At 36.7% G+C, this 21677-nt stretch overlaps 1 long non-coding RNA gene across 1 annotated transcript; it reads left to right on the top strand.

Annotated features, from left to right (window-relative positions):
- The first annotated feature begins 6151 nt into the window (after positions 1 to 6151).
- Positions 6152 to 11831, top strand: LOC139077718 (uncharacterized). Its single transcript, XR_011530201.1, has 3 exons — positions 6152 to 6289; positions 9401 to 9476; positions 11584 to 11831. It is a non-coding gene; the product is annotated as an uncharacterized lncRNA (long non-coding RNA).
- The last annotated feature ends 9846 nt before the right edge of the window (positions 11832 to 21677 follow it).

The following is a 21677-nucleotide window of genomic DNA, read 5'->3' as shown; positions in this document are numbered from 1 at the left end:
CACGTCTCTTAGGTAACCTTCCCTTATGTTTTGTTTCCAACCTGGGTGCCTCTGTCAGGTGGTCATGGTTTACTTTTCTCCTGTGATAGTTTGATGACACTATTTTGTAATACAGTCTACAATATAACGTGCTCCCTGAAGGCAGACACAATGTCTATTGCTTTCCAGTTGCATCTCTTGTGTTTGGGGATAAGACACTTATTGGACTTGAAATGAATGAATTGCTAGAAGAATCTTAAGCAAATAGAGAAAACATTTGATAACTTCACAAAGATCATGATTTTTCATTTGTAAAGTTGAGATTATAGCTACTTTGCAGTGTTGGTTTAAGAATTATATATATATAATTCTCTACATGTAATTTTATTCATACTATATATATAATTTTATTCATACTATATATATAATTTTATTCATAGCATAACCTTGACTTTCATTCCTGAAATTCACTATGATCTCTATTGACTTGTATGTGCTGTTTCTATTTTTAAGATCACTTCCCTCACTCTTTTGCCTTTTAACCTGATTAACTCCTAGTAAAATTCCAGGTGTCAGTTTAGGCATCACATTCTCAGGCTGTCTCTGACTCACTGCTAAGACTGGGGTTGGGTGGAGCTCTTTAAGGCCTTCATATCACCCTTTGCTTTCCCAAGCTTAGTCCTTGTCCCACTTTACATTGTATGATGAGCTACCTGTATAACTAACTACACTATAAGTTCAACGAGAGAAGATGCTATACATTTTCTTATAGCTCTTTTTTTCCAGCATGTTACATGTATATACAGCTTAGCAGGTACTAAACGAATAATTGTTCACTGTTGGAAAGAATAAAACCCAAGAGCAATGTTAGTTGGAAATTATTGTCCGTGCATGACACATGAAGTCCTAGTATAAGATACTAGGAAGTCGATCACCTATTCAAGATGACATAGCACACTCATAGCTAGGTCAACTGTAGAAGGTAGCTCTTTATGAATGCTGCTTCTCAAATATACCAAATAAGAAAAGGGTATAGATTGATAACTGTGGGAATGAATGAAATGCTAATATTGTAGTATGAAGAACTTGACCAAAAATAATAGGGATGAAATTGTATGTAGAATTGCTTTTCCTATTGCCTTAGGAATATGGAGAAGGCATCAATATATTCCCATGTTATCGCCCCCTTCATACATAAACATGAAATAGGGTAAGTACAATGGCAACTGGAGTGAGAAATGTCCATTGGAACAGATCTTTACAACTGGTTGGAATAATTTATAATCATCTGAAATATATCTTAAAATAAGAAAGGTATTTGATTCATTGACTTAGGGTGTTAAAATAGTTTTGTTATGAACATGAATGTAAAATAAAATAACTAGACTGATATTCATCCAGATTTCCAAATTTTTTGAAATTGAAATGAACTGCATGATATCACTTGTAGGTAGAATCTTAAAGAAAAAACTGAACTCATAGAATCAGAGAGCAGAAAAGTGGTTGTGAGGTGCTAGTAGGCAGGAGAAATAGGGAAAAGTGGGAAAAAAATCAATTAAAAATAAATAATAAAAAATTGAATTAATATAATATATAACCTTATGCAATAAATATACAAAATACATATATAGATAAATATGTTATATATTAAAATATAGTATATAATGTCATTTTATATTACTATTTTTTTCCAAACAGCCTCGACTGTTGTGGAATATACATAAATTGTGTGTGTATGTGTTTTATATAGAGAGAGACAGATATATAGATACTCATATGCTACATATATATAATACCTATGTATTAACACAATGCATGTATAATACATTGTGAAATAATATGGGAATCTGAGACTTACTTTGGCCAATTTGGTATTGCAAGTTGTGATGGAAGCAGAAGTTGAAAAGATACTCTCATGTTTCAACTCTGGCTCTGGCTCCTCCGTGATTACCATGAGATTATGCCTGACCTAGGCTGCTGGAAGGTGAGGTAGATGGAGAAGAGTATTTTTAGTTATCCTGGACAAGGCCGTTCTGGACCAGCCAACAGCCAGTTGATCTCAGACATCACAGTGAGCTCAGTCAACCCCAGAAATACTGTTCAGCTGACAGTGAGAGAGAAAGTCTTGAAGAGCTGTTACAGACTGAGGTTTTAGTGAACTGAAGCTCACACAATGCAGGAGGGATGGGCAGGTAACTGCCAGTGTCCCACTTCACTTACGTAGAATCTCAACCATTGAATAATGGAAAAAATCGAACTGTCTTTGTCTCATCTCTTACTAATTGCCTTCCACACAGTCTTGAGAAAATAGAGAAAACTTTGCACATAGTTGATGTTGTAGCAGAAGAAAAGATTTTTTTTGACCCCAGTTAATAATCAGGGCTGTGTCAGGACAGAGAGAAATGATTGTCCATTTCATCAGCACAAGGAGAAGTAGCTGTAAAGAACAAGTTGTTTATAACCTTCGAGAGATGTTACTCAGATCTAGGACAACAAATGAATCAAAGGTTAGAGAAAATTGTGCCTGGCTCTCTCCATCGGTCTGTTGCCCAGTATTCAACAGGATCAGGAGAATCTCTATCTGGGTGGCTGGATATCTGAACAGATGACACGTGTTCTGTTGTTTCAGAACTTCCATCCTGCCTATCCTTTAGTCTCAATACACGTGTGTCAGATAATGCACCAGTGGTAACATAAATTGAAAATACTTGGCTTAAATTCAAAGCCAGGAATATTCAGAAAACAGTCCACTCTCCATAGTGTACTAGATGTGTGATCAAGACAAAAATCATTTGTGTTTTCTGGGCCTCCATTTTTCACCTATAAAAATTTATTGTGTTTATACTCTGCTAGAATATGAGTTAAGCCCTTGAAAGATATTTTCTTGTTTGATCATTAAAACAACTTCTGCAAGGATTATCATTATTATTATCACAGTATACAGATGATGAAACTGAGATTTAAAATGTTTATCAACTTCTTCACTGTAATTCAATTGATAGAGTTGAGACGTTTACACATGTCCATCCAATCCATAAAGCTACCCACTTTTATGACTTATTATATTGCTTTAATTAACAGGGATAATTTCTACTTTCCATATTTTAGCAATAATTGCATTACAAATATATGCCAATAGTCTTGCGTAAGATATTCTGCACAGTAAATACACAATTAGAGAAGCGAAGCACCAGGAAAAATAGCTGAAGAGGGTAGGCAGGGCAAGAAAGTAGGAAATGACTTGAGTTGCTTGTAGTAAATATTCTCCATCAAATGGAGCTCATACAATTGACTTTTCTTTTTTCTTTTTAGCTTCTATATGAAAATTAGTATTTTAAAAGCTAATAGATTTTATTTTCAGAACAGTTTTAGGTTTATAGAGAAATTGAACAGAAAGCACAGAGTTCCTGTATACCCTTTTAGATCCACCTACAGAAGAAAAATTGATTTTCACACAATACTGATCAAATAGAATACAGAAAAACTGATTCTTTTGTTCTATCATGTTCCAAATGCTTCTGGCAGGTAAATGAAATGTCATCATGTTGTTTTATTTTTATACTGAGATACACTCAGCAAAATGTTATGAGAAGAATGGGCACATCGCAATGGAGAAGGGCTATGTCCTCCTCACATCGACTCCTGGCATTCTGCTCCCAGCTAATCTGTGGCCTAGCCTGAGGCGTGGTTTCCCCTCTTAGTCTTACTTGTTTCTACTTGACCCACTGAATGACTTGAACATTTATGATCCTGTCCCTTCAAAGGCTAAGGGAAAGCACAGTTGCACAGCTCCAAGTAACTGTTAATGATGTCTCGCCTTGTGTGAAATTATATAGATGCATTGTAAGGTACCCTATAATGTTCTGCTTCATTCATCATGTGTATAGCAACATTCATTTTGTGGCAGATCACCTTCATAACTGGTAATTTCTAAAAAGATAATGGAGTCAACTTTTCTTGTATTCTTTCCGAGACCATTAACGTGCGAGGAAGGCTCATGACCTGTTCCACAATTGTGGCATCTGATGTGAATAAAGGTTATCTCTATTTAATCTGTCAGCACAGGAAAGCGATGTAAGTGGTAAAAGGCACAACATCTTCTAGCTGGGTACCTGTTGCAGTAACAGCCAAAAATACTCTAGTTTTCCTGAACTCAGTATAGACTAGTGATTCCTGGATTTCTGAGAATTTTCTTTTCTATGTAGGACATCACCACCTGAGACGCACCCAAGGAGATGAGGTTATTGATTTGAAACTTTTCCTTTTTGTAATGTAAACATATACTGTTATAAATTTCCTTCTAAGCATTGCTTCCTGTTGTTTGGTGAAGTTTTCTATAAATATTAGTAAGGTCAAATTGTTTGATAGTGTTGTGCAGGTCTGCTGTATTCTCGCTGGTTTCTAAATACTGACTCTATTACTTATTGAGCAAAAAAGGTCAAGGTCTCCAAGTGTACTTGCATATTTGTCTATTTCTCCTTTCAGTTTTAACAGTTTTATCTTCAAGTATTTTGAAGCTCTGTTGTTAAGGGTGTACACATTCACATTGTTATGTCTTCTTAGTATATTGGTCCTTTTGTAATTATGTACTGTCCCTGTTTATTTCTGTAATATTTGCTTTTCTAAAGTCTACTTTGTCTGACATTAATATAGCCTTTCCAGATTAGTGTTTGCATGGATATTTTTTCAATACTTTTACTTTTAATCTATTTATGACGTTATGTTTAAAGTGGGTGTCAGTAATTCATTTGAGAGATGAGTGTGACTTGAGCAAAGAGGTAGCATGGAATAGCGGCAGTGGTCAGATTATGGATCAGTTTCTAAGATAGGGCCAACTGGATTTCATAACAGATTAGATCTGTGTACCTTAAACAAGCAGATAGCCATTTATTTTTCCAGCAAAAATGGGTTTATTTGGGATCGGCAAAAATTGCAATTTGGGTCTACAATCATGGTGACCCACGTGCAAGTCCATCAGCAGCAAGGGAAGAGAAACTCTTTTATAAAAGGGAAGAGGCAGTTGGGAGGGCTATTGTAAATAGAGCCCATTGGAAGAATTGAGGGTTTGACACATAGTGGCTTTTCATTGACTGAGTTTTGAGAGTATCTCATTGGCTGAGCTTCTTGCTGATCAAGAAGAGGAAGTCTGTCTTCTTACTATTGGGCTCTGCTATTGATATAGGGCATGAGAGCTCCCCCTTTGGGCCTCCCAACTCCAATTTCATGAGATTTCTGTTATTAATTTGACAGATGTAAGCAGCAAGAGAAAAGTGTCAAAGACGACTCTGAGATTATGACCAGAGATACTGAAAGAATGGAGGTGCTATCAATTGAAAAGCAAAAGGTAATGAGAGGAGCATGCTGGAGATGAGTTCAGAAGGTGAAACATCAGAAGTCAGTATTGGTCACCTTAAATTAGAATCCTGAACCTCTAGAATGCAGCATCTTCAAGTTGAAGGAGAATATCCATATACGTTTCTCTGTTCTAGGGCTTGTTTACCATGACCCAGTAGTAAAACAAAGAACACATTGAACTTCTTCTTTATTCTCAGGAGCCAAGTGCTCCCCAGGGCTCTGCTCCCCACTCTGCTCACTTTCATCAAATGAGAGACCTTGCTAAAAACAGGTTGAGCTGTGTCCTTGAATCTCTGAAAACTCCAGTGTCTCATGAGGTTTGTGTTCAGCTCCCTCTGCAGTCTCAGTCACTGTGTCACTCGCAGCACAGAAGTACACAGCTGAGTCACCCAAATGGGCTGATGATTTCCTCAGGTGGAAGGAGGTTTCATTCTTCTTAAGTTCAGCCTCAAAACCTTTGATGCCTTTAACCAAGGTGGGCCCTGAAGAGTACCTGAGGAGAAGCTGGAGGCCTTGGCTGGGGTACTGGACATACCAGAAGAAATAGAGATTTCCACTAGAATAGTTACACTTCAGCTCCAGAGAGGTTTCTTCAGAGACACTGATGTGGTCGTCAGGCTGGGTCACTGACTGGGCTCCAGTTCCTCCTGAAACATCAATACTGAGTCAGTGAGAACAAGACAGACAGATCTATCAGTAAGGAGACAGTGTCGCTATTCAGATTTAATCGGAACAATGTACCTTCTATGGAGGCAGGAGCAGGAACTACAATGTTACTTACTCACTGTTAAGAGCATTCCAAGCAGCAGAATGGTCACTGAGAACATGGCCAGGCAGTGAGGAAGCTGAGAGCTATATCCTGGAAGATCTTCCCTGAGGAGCAGGAAGGAATATGCCAGAGTATGCTGAGTCCTCGTAACTGAGAAAATCTGAGATTCAAGAGATCCCTGTTTAGGTAAGTTCTACAGACTACTAGTAAGAGTTGCTCCCTTGACAATGACTGTTTCCGGTGTTGAGTCTACTCAGAATGTGCCCCACAGTGAGCTGTGAGGTAAAGAGGCTTCTAAGAGCGGGGTAGAACTTTTGTTAGAGGCGGCATTTCCAGTTTATGCAACATCGCCCCCTAGAGGTCAAATATAGACACAAATTGAGTCTGAAGGTTTTTGTGCCCAGTCTCCTTGCTGCTCCCATCTAGACCTGAATTTCTCAGTTTTGTAATCTGATGAGAGTATTTTCAGGAGTCTACTTATTAAGAGGATCTTTCATTTTATGAATTAAGTAGCATTATTTAATCTTATGAAGTAGATCATATCATCATCCTTATTTTATAAACGAGGAAACTGAAGCATGGAAGGAAGGATGTGAATTGTCCAAGGTCACAATAAATGACAACTGGAATTTGTCCCATTAGTATGATTCAAGAATCCACATTATTAACCACTGATAATTTAGCACTATAGCCCTTTAGAGTAGATATAACCCTCACTTAATAGAAAGGAAATGAAGTCTTATGAAGTTAATTTGTCCAAGGACACACAAGGACTAGAACTAATTCTATTGGACTCCAAGCCCCACTCCTCGCCTCTATGTTGTCTATGAGATAGTCCCACCTTTTAAGAGTAGATGTAATTTCACCAAGACAAACACTCAGAGCAAAACTCAGAAGAGAATGGAAACTAAAGACAGTCCTCAAGGAACGCAAACACTGAGTGGATGTGCAATGGGAAAAGTATCAAGGAAACTTCAAAGGATAGTCCAGAGTAGTAAGTGGCAAATCAGAAATGACGGGTGTTCTGAAAGAAAAGGCCAAAGGAGTTTTAAGAAGGAAGGAATGTCCAACAGAGCAAATGCTGAAGAAATGTCTACTGAGTAAGATGATTATTAAAAAGTGTCCATTGATTTTTAACACCAAAAAAGATCATGATTTGAGTCTTTTCAGCAGAAGCTAAACTGTAGTGGATGAGGCATGAAGGTTAGACAAGGAAGAAGGAAATCTGAATATAGAAATCTCCTTCCTGAGGTTGAACTCTGAAGTAGAGGAAAGAGACATGGTGTTTCGGCAGGGATGTTGAAATGGTAATAGTAGGGTTTTTGAACATTCGGATATTTACATGCTGTTGGAAAGATCTATAAGCAATGGATCAATGTTCTGAGGAGACAAATAGGACTGGAATATAGAGCAGAGGTAGAAGGGCCAAGTTTTGGTACAAGGAGGAACAGTTATTTCCAATTTTATTGGAATGAAGGAGGAAATGATTGGTGTAGATTTCAGTAATTTTTCAGAATGTGAAGGCAGGAAGTTGAAACATCTATTAATTTCTAACAAGATCTTTTTTGTTTTTATAAATAGAATTAAGTGCCTTCCAGGAGAAGGAATGGACAAGGTTCTGGGTTAGTGAGTCTGAGGAGTAAGAGATGTTTTGAAATAGTCACTGTTGGAAATGACAATGGGAGATAATTATAGAGAGAAAGGATGCTTTCCTGGCAACACTGGGGGCCTACTTGTTGAAGATGACAGCAGGTTTCAATGACACCGGTCTGCACCCCTGTGTGATTATCTTGAACTCTGCTTTACAGACAAAGTATACATTATAAGCAGGCAGATATTGATCCATGATGGGGAATTAATAAAATCACTGACAGGGCAGAAAAATGAGGCAAGAACAATAGGATTAATGACTGAAGATTGATTGAAGTGGGACCATAGAGTTTAGGTGTTTAGATTAGAAAATAAAAGATAGGAAGTCTCTGAGAAATAAGATGACAATAAAGGGATCAGGGACTAAATGATTGTATATTGTCAAAGAACAAGTGCTGTAGAAGGAACTAAGTGTAAGAATCTAAGGATGTGAGGTTTTAAAAAGGGTGTAAGATTTCAGAGGAGGAGCAGCTTCTAACGAGAGACTTATCATGAGATCTTTCTAGAGCGTGGCCATGGGAGTTAATGACTAAAAGGGATAGTGAACAGTCTTTAAAGTTGATGCATTCTGGCTTCTCTCTGAATTGTCCACGTGGACATATAAGTCATGTGGTATTTTAGGTTACAGTGGAATCTTCTGAGCTGCGTTGTCTTCAATATATAAGGAAGAGACTCTGATGTTTATAAAGATGGTAGTGAAAAATTGGTAGGGAAAAGTAGGGGTGAGAGACCTGGGTATCAAAAGTGCAGAAGCAATAGTCTGGGTCTTTTGGAGGGGGTGAAGAGAATGCTGTTCCTGTCTCTAAATCTGAGATGTTGTAGATGAGAGAGAATAAGGAACAAGGACAAGAGAAAGAAACTGTATTCCAAACAGAGCCGGGTTTCAGTGAAAGCATGTGGAAGGAATTTTCACAGGGGCTGTTAAATGTTTGTTTACAACAAAATGGGGATTTACAGGCCAAAGTGGAAAGATTTCCATGGGAAGGTCAGAGGCAGCTAGGCCAATTTAGAAAATAAAAGAGTCAGATACCTTGGAGAATCATTCCTCTCTGGAAGGCGTCAATCACGGGTAGGACTGAATGTGCTTCCAAGGAGTCCTAACAGAGGAACACGGCCACAGTAAGGTCAGTTTGTGCTCAAGTCTCTCAGCAAGTGTCATAAATCAGTAAATTCTGGCTGTCCACTGGGATTCAGCTCTCATCCACTACATTACATTACATTACACAACACTACATTACATTACATTGCAAAATCTGCATGTGCTTCTATTTAAGACAGAGACACTGGAGAAAAGTCTCTCTACCTCACTTCAAAGCCCACATGGTAGAGGGCACACCTGGAGCACAATGCTTGGAGCCCCGTGATCACTGCACTCATTGCTTGTAAACAATTGCCTGGGTCTCTGCAATGGAGGCTGTAACGTGCTGGAAGAGTTTGGAATGTTGATTCAGGTTGATTGTGAATCTTCTTTCTGGCTTCCCTATCTCTTGGTAATTTAAATATCTGACCCCTCTACTTTCTTTCTGAACATCATCCCTCTCTTGCCTTTTCTTGCTTCCTGACCTAATAGGGAGTCTAAACACAATCATCCCAAAGCTCTTTTATAAATGCCATCAATCAGCACATTCCTCTCTTCTATTTCCCCAGCCTTTCAGATCCAAAGACAGGATGAACTGCCTCAGCCACCATTGCAGCAAACTGGAACCATGCGCCGAATTCTGGGGTAATGCTAATTATGGCAAAGAAATCTTATTGACCACATAACATACCACAGTGCTATGCGAGCCCTTTAATGTTTAAGACTATGACAGGTACTGCTTTTCCCCTACAAATAGTGGATTTATTTCTTCATCCTTACTAAGAGAATCCTGATGTTCTTTTAGTTAACATTGTTCCTAGGTAAAAATACATACTTTCCCCAGACTTTTGCAGCTTGGGGTCACCATGTACTCTGCTCTGATCAATACGATGGTAAGTATACCGAGAGATTTATCATTCTTCCCTATTCAGTAGATTTTTCTACTTTTCCTATTAATCGAAAATATCAATAGCTAGGCTCCTTGGACCACATATCAAAGGCCAAACATCCTGCATTTGTATCTCAGATAGAGGAAAAAGACCATTATCACACTTCTCATCCATGGTGTTTTAATAGAGGGCCAGAGCTTACTCACGGTCTGAAGTCATGCTTTTTTAACAAATGTGTTCTTACTCAAGTATTTCAGGCACAAAAAGGGAAAGCTACAATTAAAACACTTGAACTTTTAGTTTTAATTCACATATCACCTTTTAATTAATACGAGGCCATCGTATCATTTTAAAATTTTTATTGGAATATAATATACATATAAAAAAGTGTAAATATATTATAAATGCATAGCTTGATCAATTTTCACAAAATTGACACACCCTTATAATCAGCATCCAGATCAAGAAACAGAACCTTATCAGCACTTCAGAACTCCCTTTTTGACCTTGATGCTATTGTCCCGTGGGTCACACCGTCCTGAATTCTAACAGTATAGATTAGTATGTCTGCTTCTGTACCTTATAGAAATGACATGTTTACTTGACATTCTTTGGAGCAATGATTGCTTAAGACTTTTCCTATTCTATCAGTTTGGTTGTTTTCTTACTGATTTGAAGATCTTTTGCTTTTGTAAATCAAAAGGAGCCTATGAAAATAATATTTGCTGCAAATATCTTCTATTCATGGTCATTCTTTTAATTCTTGAAATAACAATTTTAATGGCAATTTTAATCTCATCCAATTTTGGTGCTTAAATATTTTTGTATCCTGTTTAGGAAATATTTATCTAACACAAAGTTATGAAAATTTCTGTATTTCTTCTACAAGCTTTATATTTTATTCTTACATTCAGATCTGCACTACATATGAACAGCTATTTACACATGATCTAAATGTCAACATATATATTTTCCATATGATAGTTATTAAATGCCATTTATTGAAAAGATCATCTTTTACACTTGTCAAATGGTGCAAATTTTTTTTCAATTTTTATTGTAATGCTGTTTCAGTGTTAGTTTTCTCACAATTTCTTTTATCATCTATCTCCCTCTGCTCAACTTGTTCTTCTCTTTTATTTCAGTTTTTTCTCTACTTTTACATTTTTTGCTTTATGTTTTACAGTCAACACATTTATTACATTGATGATGTAGTTTTCTAAACTTTTGTTCTAATTCCAAAATAAATTATTTTTAGAAGTTTTCTCCCCCTCTTTGTGCTCAGGATATTTTCTTTTCCATGTGCCATATATATATATATGTATACATATAATGATACATATATATATATATTTTGTTACTTTATTTCTTACAAAATTCTCATCTCTTATGTATTTCTGGTGGTCAGTTAACTTGAAAATCATTTAGTGTGTTTGCTATTTCACACAATTCTGGTGGAACAAATCAAATACTCTCCTAACTTTGGAATCAGTCTCTCAGACGTGCTTAACAGGTGGAGAGAGTAGAACATCAGGGTCCTCAGTGTGCACTGCTAATGGGCTCCTCCTGAGTAAATCTATGTTATTTGTAGGAAGTAAAAGTCAAAAGATATAATGTGCCAACGAAGCTCAGAATTCTTAACTCTTGCTGTTTTCCAGTGAGATCATCTAGTAAAGGTAAATCTCTGATGGTTGAACTCGGTGTAGAACAAATGATAGTTCAGTTAAAAACTATGAACCGAGAATGAACGAATTAAAAGAGAGAAAAAAAAGTGTGAGGTAAACTTTGCTAAAGGCAGCTGTGCATACTCAGCACAATCAACTGTTATTTAAAACTAACCAGGTCTTTCTTCCCTTCTTTAGTATATGAGTGACCTATTTTTCCCAAGAAGTCAAGGTTTAGACGTCAAGAAAAAATTAGATTCAGCTTCACAAGGCCAAACGCAGGCCCAGGATGAAAACCAACCAGAGACGTCCAGAGGGTCAAGGAAAAAAGACGTTCAATCTCCAAGACCAAACACAGGCTGAAGAAGACAGCCAGCAAGGCCACATGCTCCCCTCCCCTTTCCCGAAACACCAAATAAAAACCCCTACATTTTTCCCTTTGAGAAGGTGGATTTGAGTTTTGACTCGCATTTCTTTGCCTGGGTGCCTTTTGATAATAAACCCCTCTCCTTGCTAAAAGCCTGACATTTCAATTATTGGCTTTCCTGCACATTGGGTAACAAACCCCTGTATGTGTTCGGTAACAAGTGCTTGTTAATTTTGTAATTTAAGAAGATAAGTTTAGCAACATATTTCAAAGCAAAAAACATTCGGTGCAAAAACCGCCTCAAAATCTTTTTGATTGGTAGAGGAGTATTTCTGAACAGGGATGAAAAAGAAAAGAATGTAAGAAAAGTCTATTTAAATGTGTTCTCTACTTTAGGTTGGCAAGCGCTGTGTCTCTTGGGGGCGTAGCATTGCTGATCGTCACGTGAGACTTCTACACCCTCACTGGCTTGTAGTGATGGCACCGGATTCACTGGGAGTATCAACTGATGCCTAAATGTCTTGTTTTCTTTTCTTCTGTTTCCTTTCTTGTAGAGTTAGGAGAATTTTCTGCCCCTTTCCAGGAGATTCTAGCTAAAAGCCATTCTAACTTTTCAAAATATCTGGCGTTGGATTGTCAATATATTAATAATTTCAATAGAAGAAGGAGAAATTTATACCACTTGGCAAGATCTGTGAAGAATGTCACAGACACAGAGTTTTGAGTTGGAATGAATTGAAGTTTCACAAAAAGAGCTTAACGAAATACTTGGGGGAACTATTTTACCAATAATGATTGGAAAAAGGAGTAAAGGAAAGAAAAAAAGAGAGGGAGGGAAGAAAGAAGCAAGGAAAATAGGGAGGAAGGAATTAATCAGTACATGACTCAATAAGGATTTTGGAATATATTCTTACCTTCATTGCTATATGCTTGTGATATTCTTGAGCTCTTTGTAATATTTTTATAGAAGATCTCATACCCCCAGTATTTTATTGTATCCCTATCATTTGTCAGTAAAATTTTCAGTCATGAATATTTATTTCTACAGTAAATATTTACTGAGCATCTACTATTTGTCAGGTATTGTGTTAGTTACTGAGGATACTTCAGTAAACAAAACAGATGAAGAAAACATGTTTTGTATTTTTGTTTTCAAATATAGAAATGCAGAGGACAGACCTGGAACAAAAGGAAAGTGAGGTCAAATGCTGTGAAGATGAGGAAATGAGTGAAAAAAGTAACAAAGAGTTATGCTAATCTTTGGAAACTGCTACTAGCACCTCCCACTGTACTTTCTAAGACTTGAATACAAATATCTGCTCCCTCATCCCTCACTCATAGAATCCAAGCAATTTCCAAAGTATGATAAGCAGAGCAATTACATTTATGTACACATCTTATGTACCAGGACAAATTTCTGAGTCTTTGTGAAGATCCAAGAAAATCCTGAATGCCACTCACATCAAGGTTCGGAGCTCCTTTGCTCCTATTTTCTCTGCCTTGTGTACTAATTTCTTCTATATCCTTTCCACTTGGGAAAATGTGTGGGTAACACAGAGCTAAGGATGCTTCAGAATCTCTCTAAAATCAACATGTATTTCTACTGCCGCTTGAATATTTAGGGGGCTAGCACTACCTATTTATATGATAAGAGACCATTGCTTTTCTCAACTCATAATTCATGATTCCTACTGTAAGATTTTTTCACTTTGCTCTAAAATGTGCGTCACCTTCTGTGATGGGTACTATGATCCATTCTACTGATTTTCCATTTGATTCATCATTTGGGGGTTTCCTTCTTACTGTTGCTTCCCATAAGGCAAGATTGAACAGCATATATGCAGATTTTGGAGCTTGACAATCTCAGGTTTAAAAACAAATTAAAAAGTTGGTGCTAACACTTAGTAAGATTGTGAATATTGACAAGTTTTAAATGTCTTTGAGGTTTAGTTTTCTAATATGTAACATAAGTCTCAGAATAATCCTTTTCCAAATGGTAATGAAGATTAAAAGATATAATATACTTAGGGCTTTCCCAAAATGACACCGACATTTGAAGCCAAAAAAATAAATAAATACATGATAGATTTGACAATGTAAAAATTAAAAACAACCACATTAAAAAATAAACAAAAGATACCATGTTAGAATAAAATATTCAAACAAATATAAAAGCAAAGAACTATCTAAGATATAGAAGTAACTTTTACAAATAAAAAGAGAAAGACAAAGAACCTAATAGAAAAATGGTCAAAAGTTAGGAATAACCGTATGACCAAGGCCGAACAGGTGCCAATATATGGAGAAATAATTTCAAAAAAACACGAGGAATTAGGAAATGCATACATGTAAGGTATATTTGGATTGTTAAAATAAAAAATACTCATAATTCCCAATTTGTGCGAGGATGTAAAATGAGCGTTTTCATTTACTGTTGGGTGGAGTATAATCGTTTAACATCTTATGGAGGGCAAGTTGTCACTTTCTCCAAAAATTTTAAACGCAATTTGCCTTTGGCGTAGAAAGTCCAATTTCAGAAATCTTGTTAAAATAGACTTCCACATCCATCCAAAAATGAATCTACAAAGATGTATAAGACAACATTCTTTATGATAGCAAAGAAATAGAAACAAATTTGCATCAATAGGAAAATAATTAATTAAATGATGGAATGTTTCAAAGTACTAAATAGGCATCAAAAAGAATGGAGTGGACTTCTGTACTTTTTTATACTGTAGAAATATTTCCAGGACACTTTGTTGAATGAAAATCAAAAGGCATGTTGCAAAAAATGTCAAATAAATCCATCTGTTTGTGTGTGTATATATGTGTGTAAATGTGTATGTAATTGCTTAAAATTATATGCAAATACATATATATATATATAATATATATATATAATTGAAGGAAAAGAGGCTGGCATGATACACCTTAAGCTATCAGAACTGGTTTTCTCTGAGAGGACAGTGGGAGCTGGGGTGGAATGAAGGAGATAACAGCCGTGGGCTTTCACTTTCGCTCTGTCTGAGCCTTTTATGATGAGATGGATCTGTGTGTTGCTGAGGGAATATCAAAAAATGATGAAAACTCTTTAGAGATGCAGGACTTCTAAACAAATAAAAACAAATTAATAGCCACTTAATTTTTCTTTCTTTCCCCCCCAAATTTTATTCATCACAAATATTCATGCTCTAGACTAGCAGCAAAAAACAGTTCAGCTTTTTCTCAGCGAAAGAGTAATTTGTTTCTGCTAAGCGGAACAATTGTAATAGTATGCATTTCAGGGTTTGGATTGCCCCTGGGTCCAAATGAAAGAAGACTTTGGGACAAGTAAAATTATCTTTATTTTCCTCGTCTTTTATACTGAGATGAACACATTGAAACTAACATTTTATTGACATGAGGAGGAGCCACGACAGATTATTATTACCTTTTCACTTGATTGCTATGTTAATTATGATTCTTAGTCTCCTCATAATTCTTCTCAGCCACATCAACAAATGAAGTCTTTATTCTCTGTCCTCTCGCCCTTCATCTTGTCTTTCTCCTTTTCCTTATCGATCTTCTCCCTTTTTCCTTCCTTTCATTTTCCTCCTTTCTTATTGCTCTCTGACTCTCCTTCTAAATGGTTCCAGATTTGCTCTTGATGGCTCCTACCTCCCACCCTCCCCTCTTGCCTCCAGAGAGATTTTGCACAGGTGCAGCCCCATCTGTCTCAATGTGCCTCTCTCAGCATGCAGTAGTACACAGCAGTCTCTCTCAAGGTGACCCGGGGCAGGATCAAAGTGCTGGACTTTCTGTCTGTTGCGATGGTCAGAGAGGCCATGTTGTTGGTCACATTGCCTTGTAAGCCATTAATTATATACTGCGGACTCTGACTGGGATTTTGCCGATACCAGTGTATATAATCAGCTATACCGATGCTAGAGTGGTTACAAGGCAGGTTTGCATCTTCTCCTTCAGTACAATCCATGGAATTGGGCTGGGTGGTCTTAGCATCAATCACAGTCCCTAAGGGGTCAAGAAAATCAAATTAGCTCCAGACCACAAATCAAAGTAATTCTATGGATCAAGGGCACAACACTCCCATAAGTCTCTGACCCTACCTCATACTCCAGTGCTTTTATTTATATCCTGCTAGAACACAAAAATATCATTGGTGTTCATTATGGAGACCAAAGATATATGCTAAGAATCAGAGACTCCACAGGCTCTGTTCCATGGGCTCTTGGCTCAATGAACCCAGAGATTTCTTACAACCTGGATACTGCTAAAGGCTCTTTTGGAATCATGGCTATGGTTTAGACATGTAGAAGTTTGTGCTCCTAGATAAATGCATAGATCAGTTCTCAATTCCATCCATAGCATGATGGATAAAGCATAGGGAGAGGAGTAGACAGCAAATAATTCTTCAAGTTTCTTTGGCCTCAAAGCCATCCCTTGGTAGACACAGATCACTTACCCAAAATCAGAAACACAGTTATTCCAGTCACCAGCCTCATACTTCAAGGACAAACTGGGATAATGGGCCCGGAGCTCAGTCTTTGTGTCTGATCCTAGGCTTAAAGAGGTTCCAGAGAACAGAAGAAACAGTTACTAGTAAAGACCTACAAGGAGTGCAGCTACCACTGTGTTGTTGCCAGACCTTGTCAGCCAATGAGAGAGAAGTTCCTTGTCCAGATCTTCCTCTTCTGCTTAAGTCATTTCCCCAAGAAGAAGGTGAGACTATCAACCAGACATCCCCAACTCATAGGGTGCCCAGTGAAATTATTTGTGAGGCTTAATGTTTGGCTCTGGATAAGGAAAAACAACCACAAGGAGGTGTCTATTCAGCACCTTTCTTCCATCACTTCTTCCTCAATGTGCCAAAGAAACTGAGTGATGCTACACGGAGCTCGTGTAAGGATTCTTTAATCCCAGAAAACTGTTCTGAAGTCTGTGCTATAAGAAGATGAAAATCTCCCTGCACATTCCAGAAAATGCATGTGAGATTCAAAAGTAGGCAATGATGTGCTCATTGGGACAGGAACGATTAATAACATTGAAACTAAAAGATAAACCCCTTGGGGCTTATATTTCCTACAAAGCTCCCTGGAATCCTGTATCTGCTGACGTCCAGGGAGACATTTCTCAATACATCTATTCTTGATAGAGTAACTGATGACTTGCATGGTGCTTACTCTCATCTTCCTGGAATAAATGTCCTTAATACTCATCTCATCTAAGCCCATGCTTATGGGTGCTGGGCACCAACGATGCTGATGCAGAAAGAAAAGAGAGAAGGGAAAGCAAACAAAGAAGGGAGGTGGGGATAGTAGAAAAGGCTAGAGGAAGGAAGAAAAAAGAGTATAAGCAATGGGCAAGGTAAGGGGTCATCAGGGGAGGGGAACTGAGAGAAAGTGTTTAGGGAGATACAGGGAAAGGGCTCAGCCTATTGGGCTAAGGGACCTGAATCCTTGACCACAGACACTCAGCAAGAGATTATAAAGTATGAGTCATTAAAGAGGATGAAATACGTCATTCTTCCTGTTTTCTGTGGAACATCAATGGAAAATATAAGCTTACATTTCCCTCTCCCAGGAAGGAACGAAGTTTGCAGATGAAGCAGCTCCCTCTTGTGACTGAACAGATGAACTGCAGAACTCAAACCAGGTCAAAGGTCAGCTCGGCAAACTTCTGAAAGATGCTTTCTTCAGGTCTGAAGGTGGACGTGGGAGTTGTAACAACTTTGTACTCATCTCTGTTTTCTCCCAACACTCCAAAAACTCCAAGGAACATTTTTAATTTTTTTTTATTAATTTATTTCTCTAACATCCCCATTATGATTCTCAGTTGGTGGCTTCTCTTTAATTTTCCTTTTCTCTCTAATCTTGTATTCAAAGCTTGGCTCAAAAGCCAATTATTATTCAATGCTTATAAGAGAGGTTGGTAGAGACTAGGCACTCAGGAATTTCCTGTTGCCTGAGTGAGCAGATGAGTCACTGTTCATGAATTTAGCAGGAGAAATTACGCTGAGCAATTCTTCAAATGATTCTAAATAGAATTTTCCAATTTTATGGAAAATGTTTTGAACAAAAGACTCCAACGATACTTTTCAGAGTCTTGAATTTTAGAAGATTGTATTATCTCCACGACCATATGAAATGAAGTTATCTTTACTTGCTTGATGAAAGCCAAAATAACGTACTTTGTTTACTTTCAAAACAGGAAGAGAAGTTGGTAAAAGGCTAACACCTTTGCATGACGAACGCTCTCAACAGTCCAGAGCTAGAAGAGAAATTCCTGAATCTGATAAAGGCTATCTATGAAAATGTCCAAAGTCAACATTATTTCCCCTGAAGTCAGGAACAAGACAAAGAGACACTATCACTACTTCTATTCACTCTCATACCGAGAGCCTGGCATCACGTCAGGAAAAGGAAATATATACAAAGTTTGGAAAGGGAGAAGTAAAGCCATTTCTATTCATAGATGGTACATTTGTATATACAGAAAATGCAAAATTATCTATAAACAAACTACAAAAACTAGAATAGATGAATTAAACAAAGTTACTAAACACAGAAATCAATTTTATTTCTAGATTCTAGCTAAAAGCATTGGAAAATAAAATGCCATTTATCAAATATCCGAGAATGAATTTAATGAAGATGTGCAAATCCTCTAGAATAAAAGCTACAACACATTAGAAAGAGGAATTAGAGCAGACCTACATGAATGAAGAGGCTATCACATCAATCTGAAGACTCCACATGTTAAGATATCAGTTGGCCCACATTGACCCATAATTCCAACAAAATCTAAGTCAAATTACTAGGATCATTTTGTGGTAGAAGTCGAGAAACTAATTTTATAATTTATGTGGAAGTACAAATATCTAGAATAAGCCTTGAAACAGAAGGAGGAAGTTTGACTTGCATTTCCAGATTTTGAAACGTATATGAAGCCCCAGTAATAAAGACAGAATGGTCTATTGGTAAGAGGATAAAATAAACAGGTCAATCAACAGAATCAAATCTAAAAATAGACCCATAAACAATCACTGTCGATTGATTTTTCTCCAAATGTGCCTATATAATTCAATGGGGGACAAGATGATCTTTTTAGGATAAGTGCAGGAACAATTGGCTATTCGTGTTTTTAAAAGCACCTTGACCCCTCCCTCATACCACATAAAAAATTAATTCTAGATGGATAAGAGCTCTAAATGTGTAAATGGAACTGTAAATCTTCTAAAAGAAAATGGGAGAATTTCTTTATGACCTTGGGAGCGAGTAGATATTTCTTTAAAATTACACTAAAAAAACACTAACCATAAAAGAAAAAATAATAAATTGTACTCTTTAAAAATTAAATACTTGTGTTCCCCAAATACATTGAGAGTGTGAAAAAGCAAGTTACAGACAAGGCTAAAGTATACACTACATACAGAATGTGTAAACTTGTCTATAAATTTTAAAACAGTAAAAATAAGACAAATAACCTACAGCCCAAAGAAACATGGACAAATGATGTGAATTTACACTCCTCAAAAGAAATTATCCAAATGGCCAATAAGCTTATGAAAATATGTTCAATAGCATTGCTCATCAACAAAATGTAAATTAAATCTACAATGTGATACCAATACAGGTACACTAAAATGGATAAAATTTTTAAAAGAACAGTTAGAGCTTCTGCTTCTGGAAAGACAGAGTTATTGGAAATTTTAGTTTAGCCATTCTGATAGGTGTGTAGTGATATCTCATTGTGGTTTTAAGCACCATTTCTCTAACGGCTAATGATGTTGAATCTATTTTCATGTGCTCATTTGCCATCTGTATATCTTTCTTAGTGAAATATTTCATTGCCCAAGTTCTGATTGGATTGTTTGCCTTTTTTACTGTTGAGCTTTGAGAGTTCTTGATATATTCCGTATGCTAGTCCTTTGTGGGATTTATGATTTGCAAATCATTTTCTCAGTCTGTAGCTTGTCCTCTTAAGAGAGTCTTTTTCAACGTAAAAATTTTAATTTTGAATTCCAATTTATCATTTAAAAAAAAAAATTATGGACTGTGCTTTTTGCGGTTAAGTCTAAGAACACTTGGCCTAGACTTATATATCAAAAATTCTGTCCTATGCTCTTTTCTAAAAGTTTTATAGTTTAACATTTTGCATTTAAGTCTGTGATCCATTGTAAGTTAATTTTTGTATAAAGTGTGAGACTTAAACGTTCATTTTTCTTGCCTATGGATGTAACCACTTGCTTCAACATCGTAAGTTGGAAATTTGTTTCCTCCATTGAATTTCTTTGGAATTTCTTTTAAAAAAAATCATCAGTTGGATATATTTGTGTGGATCTACTTATGGGTTCTCTGTTCTTTTCCATTGATCTCTATGTTTATCCCTGTACCAGTAACATAATCTTGGTTACTGTAGCTATAGTTTGAACTCAAGTAGACTGATTGCTCCCACTTCTTCTTTTTTCAAGATTGTTTTAGCTATTCTAGCATCTCTGCCTTTTTCATATAAATTTTAGGACAATCTTGCCTATGTCTATAAAAAATCCTAACAGGAACTATGTAAAATGTGTATATCAATTGGAGGAAAATTGATATATTTACTATTTTGATTCTTGCAATTTACCAACAGGATGTCTCTTCATTCTCTTATTTCTTTCATCAGCATTTTGTAGTTTTCAGCATAAAAGTTCAGTACATGTTTTGTTAGACTTACACCTCAGGACTTGGGGTATTTTTTGAGCCATTGTAAATGGTATCGTATTTTTAATTTAGGTGCCCACATGTTCATTCCTAGTACATAGAAATGCATTTGATTTTTTATGTTTATCTTGTATCCTGTGACCTTGCTGAACCCCTTTTATAGTTTTAGGAGACTGTTGCTAGATTCTGTGGAATTTTATACAGAGATAGTCATGTCACCCACAAATAGTAGAAGTTCTACTTCTTCTTTCCTGATCTGTTTGATTGCGTTTACCTTTACTTGGTTTATTGCACTGGCTAGAACATCTAGGACTGTGTTGAATGAAAGTGATGAGAGTGGATATTCTTGCCTTGTACCTGATCTTAGGGAGAAAGTATATAGTCTTCAACCAGTAAGCATATTATTAGCTGTTAAGGAAGTTCCCCACTATTCCTGTGTTTCTCAGAGTTTTTGCCATGAATGAGTGTCAAATTTTGGCGAATTATGTTTTTTGCATAGATTTTTTTTTTTTAAGATTGGCAGCTGAGCTAACAACTGTTGCCAGTCTTCTTTTTTTTTTTCCTGCTTTTTCTCCCCAAATCCCCCCAGTACATAGTTGTATATTTTAATTGTGGGTCCTTCTGGTTGTGGTATGTAAGATGCCACCTCAGCATGGCCTGAGGAGCGGTGCCATGTCCACGCCCAGGATCCAAACCAGTGAAACCCTGGGCCGCTGAAGTGGAGCACGTGAACTTAACCACTTGGCCTGGGGCTGGCCCTTCTGCATAGATTAACATGATCACATGGGTTTTCTTTTTTAGCCTACTAATATGGTGGATTATATCAATTGATTTTCACACAGAGAAGCAGCCTTGCATCCCTGAAAAAAAATTCATTTGTGTTTTGTCTGTTATTCTTTGTATAAACTGATGAATTCCGCTTGCTAATATTTTGCTAAGAAATTTTGAATCTATATACAGAAGGAAATTTCTCCGTAGTTTTCTTTTTTGTATGGTCTTTATCTGATTTTGGTATCAGGGTAATACTAGCTTCATGAAATGAGTTAGGAATTATTTTCTTCTTGGTATTTTCTACAAGAAAGTTAGTAGAATTCATGCCAATTCTTCTTCAAACATTTGGTAGAATTCTCCAATGAAACCATCGGAGCTTGGCATTTTTTTAATTTAAAATTTAATTTTTTCATGGGCACTGTAACTTCAGCTTTCTCTGACTCCTGTTCTGA

Source organism: Equus przewalskii, chromosome 1 (genome assembly GCF_037783145.1).
Source record: "Equus przewalskii isolate Varuska chromosome 1, EquPr2, whole genome shotgun sequence".
NCBI classification, from domain to species: domain Eukaryota; kingdom Metazoa; phylum Chordata; class Mammalia; order Perissodactyla; family Equidae; genus Equus; species Equus przewalskii.
The sequence above is the reverse complement of the archived record's forward strand: the minus strand, read 5'-3'. Positions and strand labels throughout refer to the sequence as shown.